General features: G+C 42.9%; 1 protein-coding gene and 2 long non-coding RNA genes across 7 annotated transcripts in view; all 3 read left to right on the top strand.

Moving 5' to 3' along the window:
• ARB2A (ARB2 cotranscriptional regulator A) overlaps positions 1-27,585 on the top strand; it is a 254,174-nt gene that overhangs the window by 202,972 nt on the left and 23,617 nt on the right. The gene's annotated exons all lie outside the window — the stretch shown is intronic.
• LOC311427450 lies at positions 88-3,817 on the top strand. Its single transcript, XR_014687370.1, has 2 exons — positions 88-591; positions 2,448-3,817. It is a non-coding gene; the product is annotated as an uncharacterized lncRNA (long non-coding RNA).
• Positions 16,217-17,589, top strand: LOC311427138. The gene is made up of 2 exons (XR_014687219.1): positions 16,217-16,475; positions 17,367-17,589. It is a non-coding gene; the product is annotated as an uncharacterized lncRNA (long non-coding RNA).

The following is a 27,585-nucleotide window of genomic DNA, read 5'->3' as shown; positions in this document are numbered from 1 at the left end:
TCCATGCAAATCAATTACTTTTACCTATGCCTCGTAAATGCATTGTCCTTTCTGAGAAGGTAAATCTGGGGAATCTCCTTATGGCTGGAGAGGTAGATCTTTGCTGGATTGAGCAGTGGGGTGTCAGACCATCTTACAGCCAACTCTGGCATAGCCTTGGCTCTTGCCTTGTGCTGCTGCTGTCTGTGGGACTGGCTGTGCTTGCAGCCATCAGTCCCCGCTGTAGGGTTGTGGTGCTGCACCCAAGTGCAGCTGCGCTGGCTCTGGCATCCGCCTGGACAGGGTACCTTTGCAGAGAAGCCAAAGAAAGAGGTTTGTTGAGAAGAGCTGTGCTGCTTTGTTTTTTATTGATGACTAAAGGAGTCAGGGACAGACAGAAGAACTGCACAAGACACAGGTTTTCATACTTACTTCCCTCTGGGCAAGGACAAAGTGAAGAGAAACCATGAACCATGTGGAGGAGAGTGCAGAGGAGATGGTGCCAAATTGCAGTGTGATTTCCCACCAGCTGGATGCCATGAGTTGCTCTCTTTGAGCCAACCCAGCAAGAACATGCTCTAAGCAGAGAGATCAGCTGCAAATTGTGTATTAGTAAGTATGAGGTGCACGTATGTGAGCTTGGGAAGATCAGTCCCTATATCTCCCTATATCCTTGTATCTTTGTTCCAGGATAGCTCAGGGCTCAGTAAAGAAGTCAGGATCTTTTCTATTATTCTACATGCTGATCATAAAGCTTATGTTTTATTAAATGTTCGGAAATTCAGATTAAATCATATTTGAGCGTTTATATCACTTCCTGTCAGACTTTCATTTTGTTTTCTGAGCGCTCTGCTACTAGCTGATGCAAGAAGTCCTAGTTTCTCCTCATTTGTGTCTTCATTAAAACTACATTTTTATTTGTATCTCTTTAGAGGTGTATTCACAGCAGAGAGTTTGCACCCGCAGACAAATTATGTTATCTTGGTAACAGAGTTCCCAGCAATTGCAGGTGGATTGATTTGTCATCATGCAAAGCTTTTATCTACCATGTAAAAAATATTCCTCGTATAAATGAGGAAATAGAAATTGATTTTGAATAGCTATTCTTTCCACACACAGGCTCTTTTGTTATACATTTTGTTAATTCTGGTATGATTTTTATGCACTACATCTTTTTTTCTGAACTTTTCTTCTGATTTAGTGCCTGACTTTGTTTAATGCTACTAAATGATTTACTGAAGCTTTACAAGTGATATTTCAGCTGCCAGAGAGACTCTGAGCTGAATGCTGTCCCCAGATATGATACAATATTGTGTTAGCATTAATATGGATATTGATGCAAAATCAATGCAAATAGACTCCACATCTAATCCCACACTCCCTCACTCAAGCTTACTGGCAGCAACACTAAGTTACTTCTTTGATTTCAGTGCTGAATATGCAGTATTTATGAGGGGTTGCACTTTACATCCTTATTTTGGTAATCATTATGCCAGCACACATTACAACTGTTCTTAGAATTAAATCTGTTTCAGCACTTTAGTCAGACCCCGTGTAGACTAACCCAAGTTTGGGGCTAGGGTTTTATTTAGCTTACGATTTCTCTTGCAAAATGTTATGTCTGCTTCTTGAGCATGCAAAACATGTTGAAGTTACTAACACCTTAAAGTTCGTTACCTGCGACAGGCGATGCAGCCCACTGTTTGAAAGGGGCAAGTGCCTGTGACATGCACAGCTCTGTTCAGCTGGAGGTCACTGTGCCACACATAGCCCTCCTACAGATGGCTCTGCAAAAAGTGCCTGGCTCCAGTGCACTATTAGGCTGTAATTAGTGTAACTAACAACTAATATGAAAGAGCAGAATAGAGGTCACCACAAGACTTCAAAGGTCTTAACAGGTTAGGGTTGGAGGGCAGTCTATCCCTTTGCTTAATCTGTTGCCATATCTTCTGAGATTTGTTGAAATCTTCACTGACCTCTAACCTTGACGTGTTGCTCTCTCATAATTTACCAGTCACATGCCATTTTCTTTATTTCTGTCCATTTGGACAGACATGGGTGTTTGTGAATGGTGTCTCCCCTTTCTGTTCAGATATAAATGTGCACAGGTAAAGAGCTTTTCATTGTAGGACGGGGATTGTGGTTTAAACCTTTGATGTTCTTGACCTGATAGTTTTGGACTCATTGGAAATGGTTGTTTTGCTGCACTTTGGCATGTAGTTCATAGATGACGTTTGACATGTAGAGTAGGTTCAGGCTTAAAATCCAGTTATTAAAATAAATCGTACAACTATTTTCAAAAGATGCTAAATATTCAAAAGATGCTTTTATGAGTTGATTTTTTTAACCTAATTGGCCAGTGATAGTTTTGTTTATATTTTCGATAAAAATGAATGCTCTCATTGCTTGAGTGTCCAACTCAAGGACAATTTATATCATGGGAAAAATCAGTAAATGTTCCTCCACAGCTACCCTGGAGGCTGCTGTCCACCTCCTCCCGTGCCACCATCCTGCTCTGCGGTTCCTCGCTGTGGCTGAGCACGATGTCTGCAGCGAAGAAAGTACTCAAAGTTCATTGGCAAAGCAGCATGCAGCCAGCTACTCACCTGGACCAGACCGAGCATGTGTTTAATCATCTTTTTAACTGATTAATATACTTTAAGAGTGACTGAGAGGCAGTGAGAGCAGCCCACTGTTAGATTTAAAGTTCACTAGGAAAAAAAAAAATCGTTCAAGGATTTCACAAGCAATGACACTTGGATGGTATTTGGGAAATCTTTTTCTTTCAAGACTATCTTGCGATTAACTATGGGAGCAGTACATCAAAGCTGCACTGACTTCAAAGCTCAGAACCTCTTACAGCTTCCAGCTATTACTAAAACCTACCACTTCACCCTGCCAGCAGCTCATCTCAGCTGCCTCTGCAAGTTACACCCATCTACTTCCTGCCTCCTGGTTTTGGGGAAGGGAAAAAAAAAAAAAAAAGAAAAGGAAAAAAAAAAAAAAAAAAGAACTTGTAAATTAAATATAGCTGTTCACAGTGAAGCAATGTCAAAGTCAGGGGGAAAAAGCAAATGGAGGCATTAAGATGTTAAAGATCTAGTACAAACTCAGCAGTGATTTGCATATGCACAGTCTCATTTGGCCAGCTCTAATGAAGCTGTCTGTGTGGAGGAAGTTTCCTGACCATGTTGCAACCCCCCATAAAAGCCCCCAAGTGAAGTGAGCAAGCTGTGTAGGCCATTATTTAGATCCAGATGTTAGCTATCAAACCGGGAGCCCTGTACAGGAGTCTTGACGGATGGACAAAGTCTGCACTGTTGGTAGCTTGGCACAGGCAGAACTGCCTTGGGACGCCAGTACCATCATCACTTCAGCATCGCGTATCTCGAGGTTGGCTCTCATCTGTGCTCTGTAGCATCCTCTGATTTGCAAAGGGGCATACGTTCACACACATCCGCACATTACACCTGAAGCAGTCTGTAGATACTGGGCAGTGATCACCATTCATTGCCACAAAATTATCAATTCTCCTGCATTATCAGGGGAGACTGTGGAAGTAAAGTTTATGTATCTGATATTTTTGGAGTCCGTGAAAGAACTCATTTGTGTGAAAGAACTCGTGTGGGACTACGTTACATTCTCTGAACTGATAAAAGAAGGCTAAAATGTACTGAAATTGTAATTTATTCCAGTATTAATATTATTCAACACTTAAAATTGTTACATTGTTATTTCCTGATTGGGAGTTTTATGCCTACGGTTTTTAAAATGGTACATTAATCTCTGAATAAAATTTGTCTTGCAAATGACATATTAATAGAAAGTTAGGAACAAGCGCAAGTCTTTGAGTGTGTTTTATATAACAGTTTATATGTTCGGTGCAGATCAATGACATGCTCTCTAGAGCTAAATGCCATTAATCCATTTACAGCCGCTCATTGCAATGAAGAGAAATTACCGGTGAAAGAGCTGACGATCCCTCTGCTTCCCTGCCTAGCCTCACATTTTGGAAACACCCCCACTGTCTTTGCAAGGGTTTCGAGTCATCCCCTTTGTCCTTCTGCTGCTGGCAAAGAGGCCTTTAGCCACCGCCATCAGGCCTACAGGGCGCCATCGGCCACCAGGGCCTGTGGAGGAGCCGCCATGCGGTGCCAGCCTTGGGCCGCGGGTCACGGGAGGTGCAGGGAAGGGAGACAGGGCTCTGGCAGCCTGGGGGGGAAGGATTGCTGTCCCCCCCACGTTACAGAGCTGTACGAGGCAGCAGGGACTCGCTGCTAAACGTGACGGGCATGGCGAGCGTGTGTTCTGTCTGAAGGGCAGGCCACTGCTTTAGAAGTGTAAAGGCAGGAGGAGGCAATCATAATGCCATACTATTTGAAGTACATTGTTACGATAGAGCCAGGTGTGATTCCATGAGTCATGCTTTTGTGTATTTCACTGTGTGATAGATCTTTCTTCTTCCTCAAGAATGCCTTTCCCTCAAATATGCTGTAGAATAGGAACAGCACAGTCATTTGAAGTTCATTGAAAATATAGGAGGACATCATGTTTCCTGTCCGTATGTTAAACTTGGCATATTGATTTTTTCTGCACAGCTTGCAGCATGGAAATGTGATCTACAGCTATGGCAAGGCAAGCTAACCACATGTGAATTTGTTAAGTACTGCTGGATTAGCAGGAATCATCGGACTGTGCAAGTACAGAGACTTGACTTCTGTAACTCTGTATTTATGACTAAATCAATTAAAATAACAAGTTTTGATTTTATTATCTGTAAACGAGTAAGCACGAATCATCTGCAGAAGCTATTGTTTCACATGCCTGCTTGTTTTCACAGCGTAAACTCCCCATAACTTGGCTACAGTACCTGAACAGGCAGAGCTGCCGCTGAAGTTGGGGAACAAATATGTAAAGATTCAACAAATATAGTTGGCCACTGTCTTTTATGTTAGTGTATAAAATTCAGAAGAGCATGCTGCATTTTTAACTTGCAGATTTTTTTATCTAAATTTGCCATTATTTTTCTGTGTATATTCTTTGCCTGGTTAATCTTTTTTTCCCTTTATGTTCAAAGATACTGAGATTATGGAAGCTACCGGCACTGCAGTCTGCATTTAAATGTAGTTACAGTGTAGCTGTGCAGAAAGCACTCTTCTGATGTGAGGCTGGTTTGCTCTTCTCTCTACATTATTAAACCTCCTTAAACTCCTCCATTATACCATTCACCTTGCTTGACTTCAAAGAGTACAGCGGCTGCGTCGCGTGGCTGAGCCGTAACTCTGCTGAACGCATTACCTGTGGCTTCTCAGAAATGCTAATGCATTATCTACCGTGTTTATGAAGTTTTCTGTTTGGTGTTGGATTTGGAAAACCACTCTCCATCTCTAAAATCAAAACATTAAAATGTCCAAGACAAAGAAAGTGATCGAGGGTATTTAGGGATTTGAAATTATTGCTTTTCACCTTCAAAAAACAGTTCCCATCAAAATAAAAATGTAAACCAAAAGGTTAATTTCAGGGGAAAGCAAAGCTGGCGCTACCCCCAAATAATCTCCTGAGTGCAGTCTCACCGACTCACCTACAAAAACAGTGTGCACTAATGCCTGGCTTATCGCTTGGAGTTTACTGGGAACTAATCTGTTCAAAATGTTTGGAATAAGCTAAAACCTGGCTTGCTCATCTAATGAAAAAGGTCAAAGCAGAGAAGAAAGTGCCACTGGTTTGTGTTAGGTGACACTGTGCCCTGCTTGTCTAATTTGATTACACAGAGCCACTGAAGCCCCAGGCAAAGCTGATTTTAGCTATAATCAGCTTCTTAACCTTTTGAGAACTAACGTAAACACTACCTACCAGTGGTTAATTATGTTGCTCTGTTACACACAACAAAGTGCAAAGGTAAAAGTGTAGAACTACAGTAACACATGTTGTGACAAGATTACTCACAGGGATTACAGCCTTCTGTGTTTTATCTGCACTTATTGATTTCTTTCTTAAAAATTAAAAACAGGTTATGAGCAGGGAGCATCAGTTTATCACTCTTAAGCAGTATTGCCCTGTCATGCTGTTGTCTCACCTTCAATTCCTCCTACATGTGGAAGGAGAGACTTAGTATGGGCTGGACTGGTGTGGAGGTGGATTTGTTAATTTTTGTTTATTTCAGATTAACTTTGTTTTAATTGTTTGTCTGTACTAAATCATACATGTTCTCTTCCTCTATGACGAACATCTTCCAGAAAGTTTTGGAAGCTCTTTTGGCAGATACTTCATGTCTGTGTGAGACATCTGTCTCTAGGTGGGATAAATGGGATGAACTTTTCTTTCTTATTTTGCATATACGTATTAGCCAAGAACCGAAGAGCTGAGGTCCAAAAACTGACTCTCTGCAGAGCGCGTATATCCTAGTTTCCCATGTTGTTTGCTTCATACACTCCCTATATTTTGCCAGGAAATTTGCATCTCCATATACTTCCAGACTTCTAGGAGACTTGTAAGCCAACAGACTTGCAGTGATTTTTAAATTTTCCTGACCTGTGCTGATCCCTGATGTTTATGTAAGGAAGCATTGATCTGTTCACCTTCCTTATGTACTTGCTGCTCTTACAGACTTTCTGCGTGGAGGTAACAGGCTGTGTCTTTCTGAACTTTGCGGTCCACAGGAGTGGAGTTAATTTGCTCTCTCTGTGTCCCACTACTCACCAACGCTCTTCTCCGATAGTCTCCACCCGTAATGAATTATGGTTGTGAGCATGATCATCATAATGGGTGTTGCAGGGGCAGCCTGGTGCTGCGGAGCTGAACCACCAGGATCGATGTGCAGCTCTTGGGAGCTTCACAGCCCTTCTGCCCCCATGCTTCCCACCAGCTTTCAGAGTGGAGTGCTGTGACAGCAGATAGATTAGCTGGGGTGTGGTTGTGCTGGGGAAATAGATGAGCCCTTGCTTCATTCAGGTGCTTATTTTATTAACTAAGAAAGATTAATAAAGCCGTAAGGACCAGAGTTAGCAAGGCAATAATGCTAAACAAAACACTATTTACATAAGAACAACAATAAATGATAACACAACACATGCACACACGTAAATCTCACTGACACATGGTCCTTGTGGTTAGGTACAAGGTCAGAGTTGGTTTCCTATTCTTGCAGTCAATAGCTAAATATGTGTTTACAGTACACGTATTTGTCTCTGGCAAGGTTATAGTGTGTTGGGACAAGACAATGCAGACTTCTAGCTTTTGAGTTTTGGAGAGATGGCAGATTCACTTAGCAGTGTGCTGCAGTGCCAGCATGGTGGTGAATGGATCCTCAGGACAAGAAATAGATCCTCATGTTAGGGACTCAGTCTTCATTTCAGTCTCCAAGATTTTCTACAGAAAAGGCATATGCTTAAGAAAACTGAGTCTGAATGTCACCCCTTTCGGTTTCTTGCAGATTTCAGCATTAACTGTAGGGGTTTTCTCCTGTTCTGGTGGCCCTTTAATATCTACCATCTATCATGCAATAACTTCTGACTGTGCCCTGATTTTATTTCCAGCAGGTGAGGTATGGAGGGTGGTTCTGCTGGCATAAAGGTGACCTCATCTACTGGTTGCAAATAATGTTTTTGTAGGTTTCATGCAGAGTGTATTTTCCCTGTATAGCTGTCACGCAACTCTTTTCTGACATACTCTAATCATTCCAGGCTCTTTGCTTTTATTTATAATAATAATTAAAAAAAAAAAAAAAAAATCAAGTATTGGCTGTGTATATCACTATGGCATTATTCGCATTTCCTGAGCTGGTAGAAAGCTTCATCTCTAGCATAATGGCATGCCATTATTCTGAAGCAATGGGACGTTTTTCGATGTCTTTTCCTCCACAAAAAAAAAAAAAAGAAGCAGTATCAGATTCTGTCTTCTGATCCAGCTGTCAGAGCTGGGTGGAAAAGACTGCTGAGACAGGTCTGCAAAATCCATCACTCTCCACATTTAGGACTAGCTGTCTTCGTGCCTTCCTATTTCCTCAACTCGTTCCAGTTACAGGGAGGCTTTATGCAAAGTTTCTGCCACGTGAGTACCTGCGTTGCTCCGCAATTGCTGTCCAGGGACTCTTTCTGTTGGGCTAATTGTGCAGACTAGTGCAAGGCAACGAAAAGCAATAAAGCACAGGAGCTGGAGCAGTGTCTTTTTCCAGCAGAAGGAAACTTCAGGGCCCCTGCTCAGTAGTTAGCTTAGCTTCTGGAGCACATGGCAGAAGATACCAGAGTTTGCCTGCCTCTTAATGAGTTAGGTAACTTTCTGGATTGCTCACAAAGGAAATTAAAGACTTTGCTCCATTGCTGGGTACTCGCAGAGGCAAGGGAGGCAGTGCTGCTGCCAGCGGCACTGCGGCACCAGCACTACCTCTGCCTTGACATAGGAAGCAGCTGCTCTTCAGTCCCTCTTTGAGGGACAGCCTTTCTTCCTATCAACTGCCACGAAACATGAAAGTACAACTGCTCCTGACTGCTCCTACTGCGTGTCACACAGTACTGGGATCACAGCGATGACAGATTTTGATCCAGATCTAGCAGAAGTGGGACCCTGAAGAAGAGGAGTGTGGCTTGTACAGGGGTGAATTTATCAGAGGCTTCAGAGCGGATCACAAGAGCTAGAGTCAAGCAATAGTTCCCTTTCCCCCCAGAGAATAAACCACTACCCTTTTCAGCAGCAGACAGAGAATAAGTCAACAAAGACATGTTGCTGCAGAAAAGATGAGCCTTTTCCTGAAAGGTCGTAGCCTACAGCTTGCCAAACAGGTGAGGCTTCAGCCAGGACGAGAAGCAGAGCTGCTGGAAGAGGAGTAGGAACTGGAGAGCCTCCAAAAGAAAGCCTCAAACATGATGAGAAGCCTAGAAAACATGGCCTTCTGAAAAAGGTTGAACGACCTGAGAAGGCTTTGCCTAAAAAAAGAGGGTTGAAAGAAAGAACATGGTGCAAATCATCAAGTGTGCGAAAGACTGCCGCGAAGAAGAGAGGAACAGTCTGTTCTCCGCACACTTGGTAAATAGTACAAAAAGTGATAAAACTGCAGCAGGGCAATTTTAGGTTAGAGTTTAAGAGAAACTTTCTGATGGTTTGGCTGGAGGATACTGCATACAGGCCTCTCTTACTGGAGGTGTGTAAGGGCAGGTCAAATACACAGACGTTTGCCAGAAATTGACATAGGTGCAGATGATCTTGCCATGGATCAGGGCATGGAGTGTATGACCTAGAGACATCTCTTTCATGCTTGCTGGTCTATGACTGTATGAACAGGCAGAAAAAAAATTAAAACCTCAAGGAATGAAAATTCAGATTGCACTCAGATTCTCAGGTTCATCATTTTTAAGCTGTTTCTGTAATTTTGGAAGCACCCTTACTGTCTTTTTGAAGATATACTGAAGACTGTACTTAGCATGTACAAAGCTGCTTAAGTAATGGCAAATAGAAGTATTTTTTTGGATGTTTGCAAAAACAATACATGGATGAGAGTTTTGAGCTTTGTTTTCTGGCATGTGTGTTGGGTAAAATTACCTGTTGGCTTTGGCACGATGCGGAGGGAGAAATGACAGCTATTGATAACAGCTTCCTCCCCAGTTTGACATCTCAGAGCAAAAATAGGTCTGTTAGGAAGTGTTAACCAGGAGGATACTACCCTCTGTTACTGGTTTTGATGTCCAAAATGTACACAGTCAGGGAGTAAAACAAATATATGACTGCTTAGAGTGGCAATTGCATACTGGGAATAACAAATAAGCCTTAGTAAAACATTTATGAACACTCCATTTACAAATTCATTTAATACATACATACAGCAAACAGATTGAAATCTGGATGGCTTTGTGAATTTACTAACCAGGAAAAACAAAAAAAAAAAAAAAAAAGAAAGAAAAGATGCATTTATAGCTAATGTTATTTGTACTAAATAAACAAACACTTTGTATTGCATAGTAAAATGCATAAGAGTAAACAGTGAACTCTTCCTTGTATTCATGCTAATTCCAGAACATCTTGGGGCAAGTGAAGTGCAATGGATTACATTAAAATAAATTCTGCTGATCGGTTTGCTTCTAATCTTACAGCTTGCAAATAATTCTTTGCTGAGAACACTAGCACCTTTAGCAGCAATTGTGTGGGCTCTGGCCAGCTTCATTGCCAGTCTGTTCCCAGGAAAGAAAGGAGTGAAGCGTTCTTGCATCTACTACTTTTTCTGAAGAATCAAGGAATGGTTTGGAATAATGATCTGGCTGAAGAAAAAAAAAAAAAAGTACGGATCCGATCAAAACAGTGTCTCAGGAACCTTTTTTTTTCTTTTTTCCCAGAGGTCAGATCCCCAAACTCCTGGGAGTTTGGACGGTGGGGATGCTTTAATAAATGTGCAGTGATAAAAGTGCCAGATTGAAGGTTTCTGAAGTGCTACTGTCCAAAATCACCAGCCACGCTTGAAACTAGTAATTCTTGACAGAACAAACACTCTCAGTATGTGACTTTTAGCTGCAGGGGGCAGAGCATATGCTTCAGTGCCAAAAAGTGGTGGTTTTTTTTAATTGTATTTGTGTCATAACCTCTTTTATTACAGTTTTAAGTTCTTTTCCTATTTCAGTGTTCAAGGTTTGCCATGAAAACCCAACTGCAAAAAATTCTGAAAGCCCGTAGTTTGTTTAAGAATTTCTGAATCTCTAATGGATTCTTTGCATTATAGGCTGATACAATACTCGGTAAACGCAGCTACATTTTAATTCTCCCCCTTTTTTTTTTTAAGATTAAATAGGAGAAGGCATTTTGTCCCTGAAGGTTTTATCTATAGTTGCTTTGTTAATTCAAAATATGCCTCCTCTTTATCAGTCTAGTATGATTTAATGAATCAGTCCTGAAACTGCTGAGCACCCAGCGTTCCCATCACTTCTCAGTACCACTGGGACATGAGGATCCTGAGCATTCTTAGAAGGTGCCCAACACCTTGTGGGGCTTTACCATTAGTTCCCTGACTGAGCAAGGAGACTCACTCAGTGCAGTCACAGAGGTGTTCAGCACGAGTCTGCCTGCTTTTCGGGGCGTCCTGCGTAATTTAGCTTGGTAGCAGAGCACGTGCTTCTGGCAAGGACAGCAACAGTTTGGGTTGCTTTTGAATTTGGCTCTTCCCCAAGAGCTCTTTCCCTCAGGCTCTCAAGACAGACCTGGAGTCATGTGGCCTATGCCTACTGCCTTTATCTCCGTGCCACAAGGTGCCCTGCCAGGAGGCTACCAGCCCTGGGACCACAGCACTGTGCCTTGTTGGATCTGGCATGGGATAGCCTTACAAGGGAGGAGCAGAAGAGGCATGTCTGCTGACACCCACCTAGGTGTGCCCGAGGCTCCCCTGGAATTTCGGTCTTCAGTTTCTTTCCCTCTTACTGCTCCATGTGCGATTGTTGTCTACAGAAACTGCAGAGATTAGCCCCTTCTCTCACAGGGTGATGAGAGCAGATACCTTTAATAGAGATTTACTGAACTCGGGAGCATGGAGAGGGTTAAAACCCATTTGGCATATACAAATGAAAGAGTTGGCGTTAAGGGATCTAGTGGGAAGAGGAATTGGTCTGCCAAGGATGTAGCTAATTTATTACAAGGAGCAATTGCTGTGGCTTGGTAGAGCCATTTCTCAAATCTGCACTTGCAAATTCCAAATGCATTACTTTTTCAGTGTGTTGTACCTCCTTGTCTTTTGATTTAATTCAATTTAAAGATCATGGATGATGGCATTAGGTGTTGATAGTAGAATATGTTGTTTTGCATATAAAGATGGCATAGTCTTCTCAGAACATTAGCAAGTTGTCACAGCAGCTATGAAGCTTTCCACAATGTACAGCATCGCAAATATCAAATGTAGACAACTGTTTTCTTCTCATTTATAGCTTTATAGTGAATTGGTGGTGGTCTGTATTTTATTTAGATTTGCTGCTGTGACGTGGCTAATTGCTGTCTTGCGTTTTTTAACACAAACTACTTGTCCAGATAATGGCATGGAAAAAAAAAAAAGCTGGAGAATATTTCAGCGAAGATTGGTAAGACTCAGAAATAGGAAGAGATTTAAAAGGAAAAGGATTTTTTTTAATTTTATGATTTTTATCTTCTTGTCATTATTAATTGAAGTTTAAGGAGTCTGTGGAGGCAGAAGTGCCTTAGCCAAAGCTGGAGACAGAAAATTGAGCTCAGAGGACTCAGTCGGGTCATACTGCACCTACACAAGTGAACCCGCAGCATCTGCTCACCCCGTTCTGCTGTGGGCAATGAGGGGATGGACAGCACTGTGTGTGTGCACGATACAAAACCAGGGTGATCTGCGCCGTGTGACAGAGTGCTGCATGCCTATGTAACTCACTAACAAATCCTATAGCTAGAGGCTGAAGAGAAATCTTAAAAAAATATATTCTGAATTTGTCTCTCTGTTGTGATGGACAAGATGAATATGCAAATAGATGAGAAGTGTGAATATTTTTTATTCTGTCCCAGGCAATACTAGAAATGAAGGTACTGTGTCAAGGGACTTGGAGAGCAGGTCACAAGACAGAGCTTTCTGCCTGTGTCACCAGTGGTCAGACAGCGGCAAAGCCAGGGTTGTTTGTGTCTCATAGGTGAAATTACTTACAAAATTTGGGATTAATATGTTTCAATAGGCAATTATGTCTTCATAAGCCTCGGCCATGAATGGGTTGGGAGGGAGAGCAGCAACTAACTCCCCAGCAGCCGTGATGCCCACAGGTACTTTTCCGTAAGTTGACATCCTTCCACTGCAAAAAACGTGCATTTGTGCTAACATTCTGGGTGTGCTCATTTCTACTAATTCGGCCTGGTGGGCTACCCTTCCAGCAGAGGGGCCAGACGAGCAGCGGGGAGCAGCAGCACTTCCAGCCCCTGCAGCTGAGTCTGCAGGAGGCTCGTGTGCTGGAGCCCTGAAATGTGCTCCCCAGCCTGGAGTGGTTTTTGGAGCATGTGTAGGCATATTGTCAGGGTACACGGAAGTGCTTGTACTAAGACTGCCTGTTCTGCAATGGTTTGGAGCACAAGGTATTTCAGTTTTGAGGTTTATAAATTGATTATTTTTTGCAGTACTGATACAAAAGAATGCCACTCACAGTGTTACCAATCCCTTTGACAGCCACCAGTTCCATTTCTTTACATTTTTGTAGTTCATAACTTTTTCCCAGTCTTAGTTTATCAGTCTATGTGTATTTTTCCAGTCATCTAAAGCCACCTGAGGACTCAGACTGACACCAGCATTAGTGATGGTCACGGTCAGTTCTGCGCAACTTCCCCACCCACCAGTTCCTTGCCTACAAAGTGGTCTGCAGCTTGTGAAATGGTTAGCACTTTGTCCAAAACATTCTTGTTTAAAGGTGGTTTTAGGTTGTGAGGCACTCAGTGTACATCAGCAGACAGAAGTGCTGCCTACAGCAGGCAGCTGACGACAAGTCTGGGCCTCTTTCCTTAGCAGCCCACAGTGGGGAGAGGACACCCTTCAGTCTGACCAGGTCATGCAGTTTAGGTTGCCTCTCCTTGTGCCACTTGCAGCTTCAGAGCCGGATTATCACAGAGCTATTTTGATCCCATCGGGTTACAGAGTCCATTATTTCTGCCATTTCTATGCTTGCACCCTGTGTTTTATTTGCTGTTGAGTGCTAAAACTCTGTCGCTTCTTGAAAATCTGATCTGCTTGCCCTGTTCAAACACAAGTGTTGAGTGTCTCAGAGTGAGCGATCAATAATAACAAAGCCATGAGATACATCAAGTACTAGTCTGCAAACTGAGCTACGCAGAATTTGAGTAAAATAGATGTAAACACTGAGGTTTTGCAAGATGTGCCATGCATCAGCAGGCTAGACTGGAGAAGGCAAGATGTTCTCAGTCTGACAGACAGTAGCTCGGACTAGAATTGGTGATATAAAATAGTGGTGTGTTCTGGGGCTATTTACTTTGCAAAATTCACTTCTTACATGTATCAGTGGATTAAAAAAAAAAAAAAAAGAAAAGAAAAAGAAAAATAATAATAATTAAAAAAGCCCATCCTGACTGTGCATAGCTGGGGTCAGCCAAACTCCCCATGCCACAGCCAAACCTGGCTCCCCTCCCAGCATCACTCCCAGCCACCCAGAGTGATTTTGCAAGAGGGTTTTGGTCCTGGAGACGTACCTTGATGCCAGATGTGTTACATTCTGCATGGGTGCTACATCTCTGATGTTTAATTGCCGTCCTGCCATGTGGTCTGGGTGTGGTTTTTGTCCGCTGGCCGCATGAGCCAGATGGGGCTGCAGAGCTGGTGAGTCTGCAGGAGGAGGGTTGTGATAAAAAACACTGGCAGAAGCGTTCAGGTGGTCCATCTGTAGGCTTTTTTATATTTTTGTCTACAGCTGTCTGCTCAGCTCTGCCATCTCAAGTGGCTCTTGGTTGCAATGTAAAAGGCACAGAGAAAACAAACCTTCCTGAATCAGAAAGGTCAAGAAGAAATCCAGTCTGACCGAAGGGATGGGGCTTACACTGTCACAATATTGAATCATGGAAATGCAAGCAAGGAACGGACCTCAGGTGGCACATCTCTCTCTCAGGACACAGAATGATATAGCCATAGCTTCTCTGCCAGGTGCTTGTTTATGTGTAGGTCTGTATCCAGGCCGGCACCGGAGCCCAGCATGCTTCGCTGGGGACAGAAGTTGCATGGACTCATCTTTGGCATCTCCTCACTGTAATCCTCTTCATTTCTGTCTCCCTACACTTGCTTACCCATCAGGGCCGGTGCCTCCTGATGACAAACCTCAGCCTTCAGAGGTGCCACCAGCTGTCTCTGGGACATGCGTAGAAGCTAGCTTGCCTGAACGTGCCCCCAGATGTCTCTGTGCTTTGCCTCCCCATCCCTAAAGCAGGAGTGCTGCTGCTTAATCCTGTAAATGTGACCCAGGCTGTGGGACACTCAGATTTTGTGGAGACGAAGGCATATGACAGAAACAAGACAAGAAACAAACACAAGACAGAAAAAGCCAGAGCACAGAGAATCTGTTTATTTTAGCTGGGATATTTCTTCCGGAAGGAGGAGCGCATTCAGAAAACGGCTTTAGCAAAATCACAGCCAGCTGCTGTGAAAACACCATCTGAAGTTTGTTGGAGAATTACAGGAGAGGGAAGAGGGAGACCACACTGCTGTCACTGCTGGTGACAGGAACATGCAGAGTGCGAGGATCTGGCCCTGGCCGTGCTGGCGTTACGGTTCTGGTGTAGTGGAACCGAAACATCAGAAGTGTTTGGAAGATGTGTAACCTGTGGCAGTCCATAGTATTTACAAATGAGAAACTGAATAAGTATTTACTACTATGATCATTTAAGGCAAACAAGTAAACCATGTGATACCCTTTGAAACAGCAAAATAGAAAAAAAAAATTAAAAATCTATAATTTTAATCAAAAGTTTGTTTCAGTCATTGAAATTCTGTTATTGCTGCTTACAAACATTAAAGTCAATCAAAACATCAGTAGCCTGAAAGATCAATATTTTTAATATGTTTGCATTGCAGTGCTGCAGATTTTTGGCTAATGGATCTCACCCATATTGATTTCCATGGGAAATGTTAGTCTGATACTGAAATAATTAAAAAAAAAAAAAAAAAAAGCCAGGGATTATTGGTTTGGAATTTTGAAGGAGATAGAAGTATAAAAATTGGTTATTGACTGAATTGCTTGGGGTGAATGAACCTTGGGCACTTGCAATAAACTTGTAGCACAGAGTCATTACTGAATACTACCTTAGTCCCGTAAACCTAAAATCAGTCAATAACCTATTATAACAATGCAAATTGTGGTGAAATAACATAGTGGGTCCTTTTCAAAGCAGCCGGATATTCATAAGCATCTACATACATACATGGATGGATGCATTAAACAACCTCTGCAACATGCACAACAGCAGCTGATTTTCAAGTTTATTTTAATGCATCAGGTTTATGTTGGTGTGAATGCGAACGGCTTGAATTGAAGTAATTGTTCCAAATAAGATTAATGGCTTTGCAGCAACTAAAATGAATAAAAGTACAGCAAAGTGCTGTATATAAATGCATAAACAAATGTATCAATACTGTCCCAGTTCTGGGCAAATGCTGTTTTGTGGGTTTGTTTGTGGGTTTGTTTGTTTTTGTTTTTGTTTCCGTATTTATTCTGTTGCGGGGGGAAAAGCAAAAGCAGTGACCAGCCTGAATCAGCAGCTGGAGCGGATCTGTGCTCACCCACTGCTGTCCCCACTAGGTGTCCATGCTTTTTATTCAGCCCCTTATTCCATAAGTATTACGATTTCATTTACCTAGCATGTTCATCTTTTTTTAGGAGAGGATTCTCCCTTTTTTTAAGAGAGGATTCTCCCTGGGAATCCTGTCCCTGTGGCACCTGGGCATCACGATGGTGAAATAAATCAGTTCTCTGTTGCGGGATATCCCCTGCATTCCCAGCCAGGGACTGGATGACCTTACCTGAAGTCAGGCAAGTCTTTACTGGCTAGAATGCTAATTTTTATTCACAGTTAAATGAAACACCTAAGCAAAGCCATGCCTTTTGGTTCGTGGTTTAAAAATGATCTGAGACTCTCTTTTGCTCTGTGCTGGAGACTAATAGCTTGAGTGTTTCTGCTAAAAGTAGGCACTGCAGTGTGCAAGTTGTCAAGTGAACTATATTTTCACCTGAGCTGTATAAATATTTAACACATGTATACTAACACAGCGGTGGTAACTCGGTGCCTGTGATAACATGGAAAAGAGAGGTCATGTTTATATTTTACTATTAGAAAATTTCATCTATGGATGTTTTCTGATTTCTTCTCCCCAATATGTTACTATGATCATACCTGGCAAGGAACAAAGTGGGCTGCGCTGCCGCCACTGTGCTTGGGTCAAAATTTGGGGAAATTCTCTACGTGAGCAGCTCAGCAGAAAGCTGCAGAGGCGGGATCAGTAATCAGAGCCTGGGTTTAACTACAGATGTCTGACAACAGGCGGGTTACTGCATCCTACCAGAGCCTCGATGGACCAGCACCATTTGGGAATAACTCTTAATGAAGTCTCAAATTTCTCAGTAAACTTCTTAATAGGAGTCTCATCATTGGGAAACTACCTCTGTAGTTACTCTTCAAGTCACGTAATTTCTGAATAATTAACATCCTCCCGCTTGCTGGAGCCGTGTATTTAGGACAGGGAGATGCTGGCGTGGCAGGAGCCAGTCCCACGGTGCGGGTCCAGCTCCATCCCTGCCACCATGTGGGACCCCTCATGTCTGCAGGACCATGCGGGAGGTGGGCTGGTTTTGAGCCCTTCCCCTTTTCATTTTTCCTGGGCTGGAATAGGTTCCCCTTTTTAAACCTTCTTCATTGTTTTCCAGGTTGAGATCAGGGCAGCATTTCAGAACAAAGCTTTCCAGTGCTGCATCCCAGACCTGCTAAAGCCTGCCCATGTTCTGTCATCTCAAAAGGCCAGGTAGAAAGAAGAGGAGTGTTTCCGAAAAAACAAGAAGTGAGGGAAGATAGCGTCTCTTGTCAAAATCACTCTTTCTCATGGCTTGAAACTTCTTAAACTAACTAATAAAAACAAAAGTTTTGCCTTTCTTCCTCATGTGAAGCAGAGATTAAGTATGTGCAGGGAGGGACAGTGATAAAGGGAAATGAGACCTCCTCCATGCCTAGAATTTTAATTTTTGTCTTTTCTTTGGGGGGAGGGGAGGAAAAGGTTTAAAAAGGAAGTATAAGTAATAGTGGATTTCCCCACATGTTTTTAACACATTTGTCTCACCCTGTGCAATTCAGAACAGAGAGAAATGTTTGAGGCTTAGGATATTCCCTAAAGAAAGCAAACAAAAACATCCAAAAAAATCAAACAAAGCTATGTGTTTTTTTTTCCAAAACCTATGTAAAAAAGATTAAACATTATAAACTGGGAGTTGCATAACAAGAGAAATTACAGGGGATCTTAGGGAAAGTTTAAATGATGCAGGAGTAAAGGGGAACAAAACATCAATGGCAATTTGATGATCTGAAGCAGGAAGGAAGAGGCAGATCTGGAGCTGGTGGAGCTGTCACAGCCAGGTCAGGGCTGGGTGAGGGCACAGAGGGAATGTGAAGGCAGGTGACTTTCAGCCCAGCCTGCACAGTCCCCTTCCCTAAAAGGGCTGCAAGCACAAGAGACAGAGACCAGGTCCCTATAAAAGCACACCAGCATTTTTCCTTCTGCGTGCCGTACCACACTGTATTTTGGGGCAAGCAGCCTGAAGAGTTACCCTGGAAGTGTCATTTATTTTTTGGATGGGAAATGTTCATATAGAGAAAGGGCCTGAGCATCGGAGCTGGCAGCCTGCAGGATGGGGCTGCAGACCCCTCGCAACAGTTTTCTGGTTCAATTGTAGCTCAGCCCGGACCCTTGATTTATGGCCGTGTCCCTTGTCTTCTCTAGACCCTGTGTTTTGTGCCCATTGCTTTGCCTCCACGTGACATAGTCTGTGAGATGGTTCAGGAGAGGTCTCTCAAGTTTATGTGCCAGGGGATGTTGCTACACCTGAGTCTGAGGCATTAAGCAGTTCACTGCTTTTGCTTTTCCTTGTTCAGAGGAAGAGGCCAAAGATAATACAAGCTGCAATGATTTCAGAAACACAAAGTAAAAACCAATGGTAACAAAACATACAGAACTGCTAAAATATGGGGTTCTCCACAGAGCAGCAAGACAGTTCTTTTTTTCCCTGAGTAGAAGCTTGCTCCTCAGCATGGCTTGAAACAGATGTCTCAAATCTGTAATCTGATTGTATAGGCTACAGGAAAAATCCTCTACTCAGGTACACCATGTCTGCATTAAAACAAATGATAAGCAGGAGCTGGTGTGTCACAGAGTCAAAGACATTTTGCCTTGAGTTTGCAATTACTTTATTATTCATCATGGAGAAGTTGCAAAGGTTATCCTTGGAAGGTGACACACATGCCTCATCTGATACAGAAAGATGGATTTTGTTAATTTGAAACTCAGACCAGGACCCAAGGACTTCGAAGAAGTAGCCCAAATTTCAGCCTGTGTGGTGACAGCATATTGGCAATCAGAAATACAGCTTTAGAGAGCTGTTCCTTCATGTTTCAGTCATGTAGTTGTGTTTCTGCCACAATGCAGGAGGTACTGCTTTCTGGCGATGTCACCAGGTATCTTCCAAGCGCTGTTACCATAGTTTCACAGTATTTGTGTCTGTTTTCAAGATTAGAGAAGATCACTGAGCTGATTTAGCTTTTTAGTTACAATAACAGTATTTCTCTTATTAGTCTGCAGGTAGATTATGATGGAGATTGGCTTGTTCTTAAGTACAGGATTTGGAAAACTAAAATATTTGCTATGGCCCCAGTTCAGGGAAGTATTTGAAGCATGATGCCATGGGATGCTGGGCACCAATGCATCTCATTGAATTTAATACAGATCAGGGATGTTTGGCATCCTGCAGAACTGAATCACCCATCTAATACTTTGAATGTAGTGCATTCTGAAATCTTCTTGGGAATTCAGGCCTGCTGAGATGAATCATGAAATCTGTAGGCTTCAGTTACATGTATACCTTTGTATATGCAAAGTAGTTAATTCTGCATGTATTTGATAATTTCCTGCTGTATGACATACTGGTACTTTCGTAATGAAGTCTTCCAGGCAGGTAGTTTTTGTATATCCAAGTAAGACAGCTCTAAAATAGGGAAGCTGTGTTAGTTCACTGGATATTGCTATTGTTACTGCAGAAAAATGCAGAAAAAACAGCAGCTCCATGACATTTGGGCACTCTTATGAGCCTGTCCAGCAGTTAAGTTAAAATAGAATTAAATAAATTAAAACAAATAAGCAAATACCTTAAAGTAAATAAACAAAGTGTAGAGACGTGGTATTAAATCAATAGAGTATAACTTTTCGAACTTTCTGATAAGTTTTGGAGAAGCACCAGCCCCCTTTACAAAGGAGGTTAGAGGCAGTATGCAGTGGTTGTACAGGAGCCTCGTTTTGCAAAAATGCCTCCAGAGACACGGGTGTCTGCATGCTTCCCCGTTTCCACCCCCTCTACCCCCCTCTTTCTGTCATAATGGGGGAGAAATTGGTTCCGAATGTGTTTTCTTGACCCCCTACTCCATACATGTTATCACCTAACCTTAAATGATGTTTCTACAGTCTCGCCTGTATTTACAGTAATTATATGCATAATGTAGCATATTATTGTCTGGACTTCCTGTTTAATCAGTACAGAGCTTCTTACAAGTGCAGCTGAAAAGGGCAAACAAAATTAAAGCTTTATATACCAAAACAAGTTTGATTTGCTAAGCTCCCAGCATTCCAAAGTACACAGATTTGTTCCACCAAGTTTTGCGATGGCTTGCAGATGGGCAATGATTAATCAGAGAGCTAACTGTGAAGTAGTTTGCAATTAAACTGGAAAGCTCTGAAGCATGCTAATTGAATCAGAAAATTAGAGACACTGAGCAGTAATTGGCTATTTCTCATGCAGCAGGTGCCAGGCCACTCATCTGTGGAACAAGGTATTTAAGGCGCATTAGCACTAGTAAAAATACTTCTTGATATGGAACAGTTAGATTTTCTGCTCATTTTCACCATGGATGTCAAAACACACAGCTGTGATGTCTAGTGTTCACAGTTCATGCTGTAAGAGTTTGGGCAGGGTGGTCACAAACCTGTGTTCACGCAGTATTTTTAATCAGGTTGAAGTTGGGGTGCCTGGGCACCTTCCTGGTCCTGGCAGACCCACAAATCCCTCCTCTGAGTTTGCTTTTATGGGTTTTTGTTTGTTTGTTTGTTTGTTTGTTGAACATAGCTGGATGATTTTACCAGCAGCAGCTGACGATGAGGTGCTAGGGACTCTGTCCCCCAGCGCCCCTGTTCCTGCTCTGTGGGGAGAGGCCGTGAGCACCCCATGCAGTACTCTGTCCCCAGACCTGCTGAAAAAGCAGAAGGGTCATTTCTGTGTGTGCTGGTTATAGATATATGTGTCAGCAGAGTGCGGGCTGCCATAGTCCTGCGACACTGTGAGTGGGACGCAGTCACTTCTGTTTCATTCTTCCGCAGGTCTTAAAAAAATTACAAGTTTCTAGTTGAATATTAGTTGAGGGCATCAAGAGTATAAATCTAATACTGCTGTGAGCTTAGTAGATGCATAAAGCCAATTCATATCATGTCTCAGCGTGAGTTTATATCTTCTAATTAGTACCACAATTTTATAGAGAACACACGCAATGAAAGTTTGTTTGCCGTGCCAACAGGGACCGGAGCACATACAGTAGTTGTGCTGTAGCAGAGTGATGGTGCTGTATGAGCACAAACGGCTTGTAGCCTGAGCAGTAGGTAACCAGAAAAGAATGGGATTTAATAAGTGAAATGGTGGAGAGTTTTTACAGAGATATAACCATTTTCAAATTAGACTGGGTGGGGCGCATGATTTCTTTCTTCGTAACTAATTAGAGCTTGGTATGCTTATTAGTGAATAAAAAAAAAAAGGTATTAAAATAGAAATGCACTGCATCATATTACTCTGAGTATCGAGAAGCGGAATATTACAGTATTCAAATGCTAATCATATCACTTAGCAGATGACTGCAGAAAGTAGTGTATTTGAACTGAGACATAAATTATAAATTGTAAACAGTGCATAGGGGATATGTTATAACTGTGTCTCATTTAAATTAAGGCAGAGAGTTTTCTCTGAAGCAGATTATGTGCCTTCATTAAGTTTTAAAGTCCCCTCTATAATGTTTTATTAAGATGGCTTGGCACAGTGTTTCCCAGACTGGATGTTAGCAATGTGCACTCGTGGAGGCGGCCGCAGCAGCGGCGGTTCAGGCGCCTCGACACGCTCCTGCATGCCGTCCAGCCGAGGGATCACCCCCGTACAGTGGTGGCTTTTGTGTCCCGCACCCCTCCCCGAAAATCCTGGTGCCTTTGCTTTCTTTACTTGAAAGCAGCTCCAGAACATTTACATGATCAATGTTTGTTGCTGGAGGGATAAAGTTTGCTCTTCCATGGACAAGTGAGAACATATTGATCATTTTATTCTATTTGCTATTTCTAAATTCAATATACCTCTGGAGTCGATAAGCGAGATCGAGAGCATATTCTTTTTTGTGTGTGCCTGCTTGTAGCTTGTTCTCAAGATCCAAGATACATTTTTGATTAATCACGAATGCTCTGGGGTCATGGAGAGCAAATGTGTTTGTGGAGTGTCAGCTGATGCTGTCAGATAAATGTCTTAAGCTTAGCCAGGGTTCGTGCCCCAGCTTTAGGCTGTGCCAAATGTCTCCCCTTGTTGAGGAAGATAACAGCTATACTGGAGGCGACTGAGCTGTTTATTCACAGAAAGGGCTGACCTTGCCACATGGGGCTACACTCAGGTGAAAAAAAAAAAAGAAAAAGAAAAAAAAATGGAAATGTTTTAATTGAAACTTGAGAAAATCTAACTTTCTGCAGCATCCCCCATGTGACCCAACCCAAGTGATTCCCTCATTGCCCAGCCTTGGTGCTGCTGGTCCGGGCTGTGTCCCTGTCCCTGATGAGGCTGGTGGCACCAGGGTGCTTGTGCTGTGGCAGAAAAGCAGGCAGAAGCCCTCCAGGCAAAAAGAAAAGCTCTCAGGGGCATCCACAAGGGCAGCTTCACGTTCAGATTCACAGCATCCCCAGTGAGCTCCTGGCCTGGCGAGGGGCAGCTGCCAAGGGATGCTCAGGAGTGCCTCCCCTTGTCTGTGGCAGGCTTTTGGAGTCAGGCACTGTTCGTCAGTAGTAATTTGTCCTCCAAAACGAGTCAGAAGAGGTAGATAAGGAGTAGTGACACGATTGCTGAGCTAACACCTGGAGAGCGCTTTGTACCCAGGCTGTTTTGTAGTGCTGAAGGCAAAGAGATGGATCATATGGTGGTGCATAAATAAGTGAAAGCTCCCAGGGCTACTTGTGGGCATCAGTTGCAAACCTCCTCGAATCGGGGCTTTCTCTCCCTGCTATCTCCCCAAAAACGTGTTTGTTCTTTGCTCCAAAGATGATGCTCCACTTTTCCTTTCCTCTCAAGAAGTTCATACTGTCATGGGTAAATCATCGGGGCTAATTAGACTCAATAATGCTGCAAAAAATTTCAAAAAAAGATATAACACATCTGTCATGAACTCCCACCAGATCTCTTGGAAATGAGACATTTTTAATATTTTATGCTGAACACAAAATATCTTGAGGAAATGGTTTTATATGCTGTGTACTAAAACAAAACCTTCAGTGTCAAATGAGTAATACTGTCTAAGCAGCCCCTTGAATGCTGTTATTTCAGATCTCACCACTCTAAAAATATGAATTTCATGTTAATAAAATGTACTCTGTATTAAAAAAAAAAAAAAAAAAAAAAAAGTTGTAGGAAATAATGAAGAAAGTCCAATGTATGTCTGACTGTAAAACTGGTAACGTCTGTTCCTGTATCAGGGAACACTCCAGGCTTCAAATAAAATTTCAGCCTTACAAACCCAGAGTTGTTTTTTTTTTAATGAGATCTTTTCAGCGAACATCTAAATCAAATTAAATGCAAATATTTTGCACTTTAAACTGATTTTAACTAAACCTCTAGCTGCTTTTGTTCTGAAAATAACTGTCTTCCTTAAAACAATATTTAACATTGACGTTTGAGTCGTATGCTCCCAGTGTATGTCAACAGTTAAATTTGTCTGCCATGCCTACAAGGGGGACAGATGATGCATGTGAAAACTTCAATGTGCAAAAGTTGGGTAAATCGCTATTTTGTGTTTATTCTTGGTGGCAAGTCACAGACACTTATTTAATACAAATACTTACCTGAATGACAGGAAAATGCACATATTCAAATTCTGTAAATCCCAATAAACTTCTAAATCATTCATTTAAATACTTAGCCTGAGATATGTTTCTTAAATATATCAGTAATCCTTATTAAACAGAGAAGCACACCCTGCTTGGCACATTGCAAATATTCCTATGTTATGACCGCATTATTTGGGACATACAAAAAAACCTCTTATCTGTATATATATGTATATATATATATATGTCTGCCCTGAGGCTCTGCTCAGCTGGAAAGGCAGGGTAGGAAAGGTGAATGAAGAAATAAAATTATCGACGGAATTAAATCAAAGAAACAACAGAAGTCTTTATCAGCAAATTTATCAGTACGGCTGTGCCAAAGATCTGCTGCAAACTGTTTATTGACCCAGGTCCTGCCTCAAGTTATTCTTTCCAGCATTACTTGGGATATTAAATATTCAAATTAGCCCACCTCAATTATGAATTACTTTCTGATTGTTTCTTCCTGGTCCTGTCCTTTTTTCTTTCTGGTTAGCAAATTGTCTGGCTGACTGTGAACTCCTTCAGCAGCTGCTGAACTGGACAGTAGACAGCTAGTTGTAGGAGAGACCATGTTAAAATTTATGCAATTTAGGCACTCTTCTACAAATGAATTTCTCATTCATGTAAAAAAAAAAAAATTATTCAACCTTAAAAGGCAGCTCAGAATAACTTTTGCCCACTTACCTATTTGGACGCTGTCCGACAAGTAGTTACCTTTGCGGGGTTAATCCAGGAGCTGAGTTTTGCCTGCAGGGTGCACAGCTTGGGTGCTTTGGGCCGGACAACAATGAGGTCCTCCAGCCTTTCCTGAGGCTTTTCATTATCAGCATGCTCTGAGTTTCACAGGCAGCATCCACTTGCCCTATTTTTTAACAATGTTGTATTAAGTGCCATCTCATTGCACTTGTGTCTTAAAGTTCATGGTCTGCTTCCCTTACAAATAGTGTTATTTCAGTGCACTGCTGGCTTTTAGACATAAAGAGAAGATAAGACCATGTTCCTTGTAGTCAAAATGTAACTTTAATGCATCCTACATGGGAATTTGTTTGTATCAGCACGTTAGTAGGGGCAAGAGATGTTTGCTTCTGTATATCTAAACACTGTAAAAAAAAGGTTGACCAACTATCTATTAAAAAAAAAAAATCACTTAATAAATCTAACCAAGGGACTTTGAAAACAAGCTAAGGCAGAGCTGTGCTTTAAGTCCCAAATAAGTGTCAGCTAAGTCAGGCTCACAGAGGAGGTGTCTTACTCACTCAGCAGCAACATGAGGGACCTCTCTTCCCACCTGGGACTCTGGCAGATTGCTTTTTTGCCAAATGGGAAAAGGCACAAGCTTCCCTTCAACTCGTAGGCTAGTGAAGGCAAAGCAAGAACATGCACTCACAGGATGGAAAGATAAAACTATGTGGATGTGAGCTGGCAGAGCTGGGGCTGACACCTTGCACCGGTTTGGACTGAAAGCATGGCTTTGACCTCTTTCCATGAGCTGGGATGGACGGTCAGGACTTGATCTTTCCCAGAGGTGAACACAAAGTGCCAGCCTCCTCTTTGTGCTGTGTTTGCTGGGGAGGAGTTCAGAGCTTCTCCTGGTGCCTGCAAAAGTGATTTCTTGACAAGACTCACAGGGCGCAAGCCACCAAAAGAGGTTTCCTCTGTCAACAGTGATAGAATAACATCCTTCTGCCATGTGAAGTAGTATTCAAGTAAAGCCCAGGCTGTTTTTTAACTGTTTCTTCCCCTTACCTCCTCACTAACTCGTTTTTCTAGCAATTTTCAGATGGCTCGGTTAAGGGAAACCAGTGGGTTTTAGGCAGAGCACCATGAGCCTCTGCTATTTGGGATGCCTGGTCCACTTTGCCAGGGGTACCTGGGAATCTGACCTCCTGCCCTTAAGACATTTGTGGTAGAGACACGTCCCTGTATACCACTTCAGTACGTGTCCTGCCTGGCTGCTTTTTGAGCTTGAGACAGGCCAGTGTGCTTAGACATGACTTCGCTTCGTCAGTGCCCTCCACGCTAATTCTGCGTGACAGCCAGCCCTGCTCCCAGCCCTGCTTCCTGCCCTGCATCAGTTTCCCTGCTGGAGGACCTTCAGGGGCATTTTACAGGCACCCAGGTGGATCACCTGTGCTACGGCAAGAGCAGAGACGTCTGACACTAATCCAGCTTCCAGAAAGAGAGCTGGCAGTCATAATATGCAGTCTAATATTCAAGAGAAAAGCAGTGGTGTCACAGCCCAGCTGTATGGTGTGATAGTGGTTGTCTGAAGGACCAGCCGACAAATTATTCTGACCCTTTGTAAGCATCTCAGCAGAGAGCTGTATAGAGGAATTTCTAGGAAGTTAATAAAGTGGGTCTGCAGGAATTTGTGGAAAAGACTACACAAATCTGGCACTTGAAGGATTGTGTGATGGGCTGACCAGAGGCAGGAGCGAGTATGAGGAGATGGGTGGGCCAAGCAGCAGATCGGACAGCCGTGTATGTCTGCCTTTGTTAATTAAAGTGCCCAGGGATGGTCCAGGGTGCTGGGATGCATCTGCCCATGCTTTCGTGCTCCTCAGACTGCTCCTGGTGCCTGAGGAGGACAGCTCACCAGCCCTCAGCCTGCCTGGGAGTCGGGGTTGCCTGAGGGGACTGCATGCAGGGAACGCTTGGTGCCAGTGGGGCCTGGTGCCCAGCAAGGTTCCTGGGGCTGTTTGCCAGCACAGGCAAAGCCCGTGGGTTCTGGATGCAGGAACAGTGACCTGAAGTTCCCTGTGATCAAGCAAGCAGAGCCAGTGAAGGGTGAAAAAAGCAGCACGGCATGACAAAGATCTTCACAGCGATGTCCAGGAGGAGTGCCTGCAGGGCTTGAGGTCGTTGGCAGGACAAGAGAAGAAGGCATCATGTTGGCCATGGTGAGCTTGGGCAGCAGTGCTGGTTTAACAAACAGGGCAGGGTTGGCTGTAGAGGTTTATTACACAACAGCAGCAGCCAACGTGAGCCACGAGCAGGATCTGGAAGCAGCGCCTGCCCTGGGAGCCCAGCAGGTGACATCTCCGGTGGCTATGAAAGGACTTAACAGCCAGGCATGGAAGGAAAGACGGATGGTGGTGAGCCCCTGGACGGGGTGAGAGGGGAACGAGAGCCAGGGAGCTGGCGGTGAGGAGGGGTCAGAAGCAATGTGTAGGGAGGAGAAGGAGCGAGACCGGGCAGGAGAGCGCTGCAGCACGAGGGGAGAGCAGGGCACTGAGGAGGGAGCGCGTCCACCGTGACCGGGGCTGGGATGGCAGAGGGACAGCACCCGCTCCGGGAAATGGGGGAGAGTGTAAGGCTCGGAGAACAATAAACCACATTTTATATTAATTTTTACCTTTGTTTTTGGCGTCCGTTAAAAACGTACATTTAGGGACGTAAACACAACTCTTTCAGAGCTGAATTTCTTATTATGATTATGTAAATGTTGCAAGTTGATTAAGTCTTTGTAGTTATGTTTTGGCTCATAGCAACATCTTTATCAGCAGCATAATTCATACTGTAGCAGTTAGTATGACACTAGAGAGAAGTATCAGTTTATTTCTTAGAGCTAATTGGCTTCACTACATAGTTCAAAAATCATTGGCATCTAGTCAAACCATACTCACAGAAAATGTACCACACTAATAAATGCAGATCTGATGCTAGCAACGTTGGTATTAAATTTAAATGAAGGCATATCCAACCTATATCATTATTTTACACCTGCATATCAT

Source organism: Aythya ferina, assembly GCF_964211825.1.
Source record: "Aythya ferina genome assembly, chromosome: Z".
Lineage (NCBI taxonomy): Eukaryota > Metazoa > Chordata > Aves > Anseriformes > Anatidae > Aythya > Aythya ferina.
Note: the sequence above shows the minus strand (reverse complement) of the source record. Positions and strands in the feature narration are given on the sequence as shown.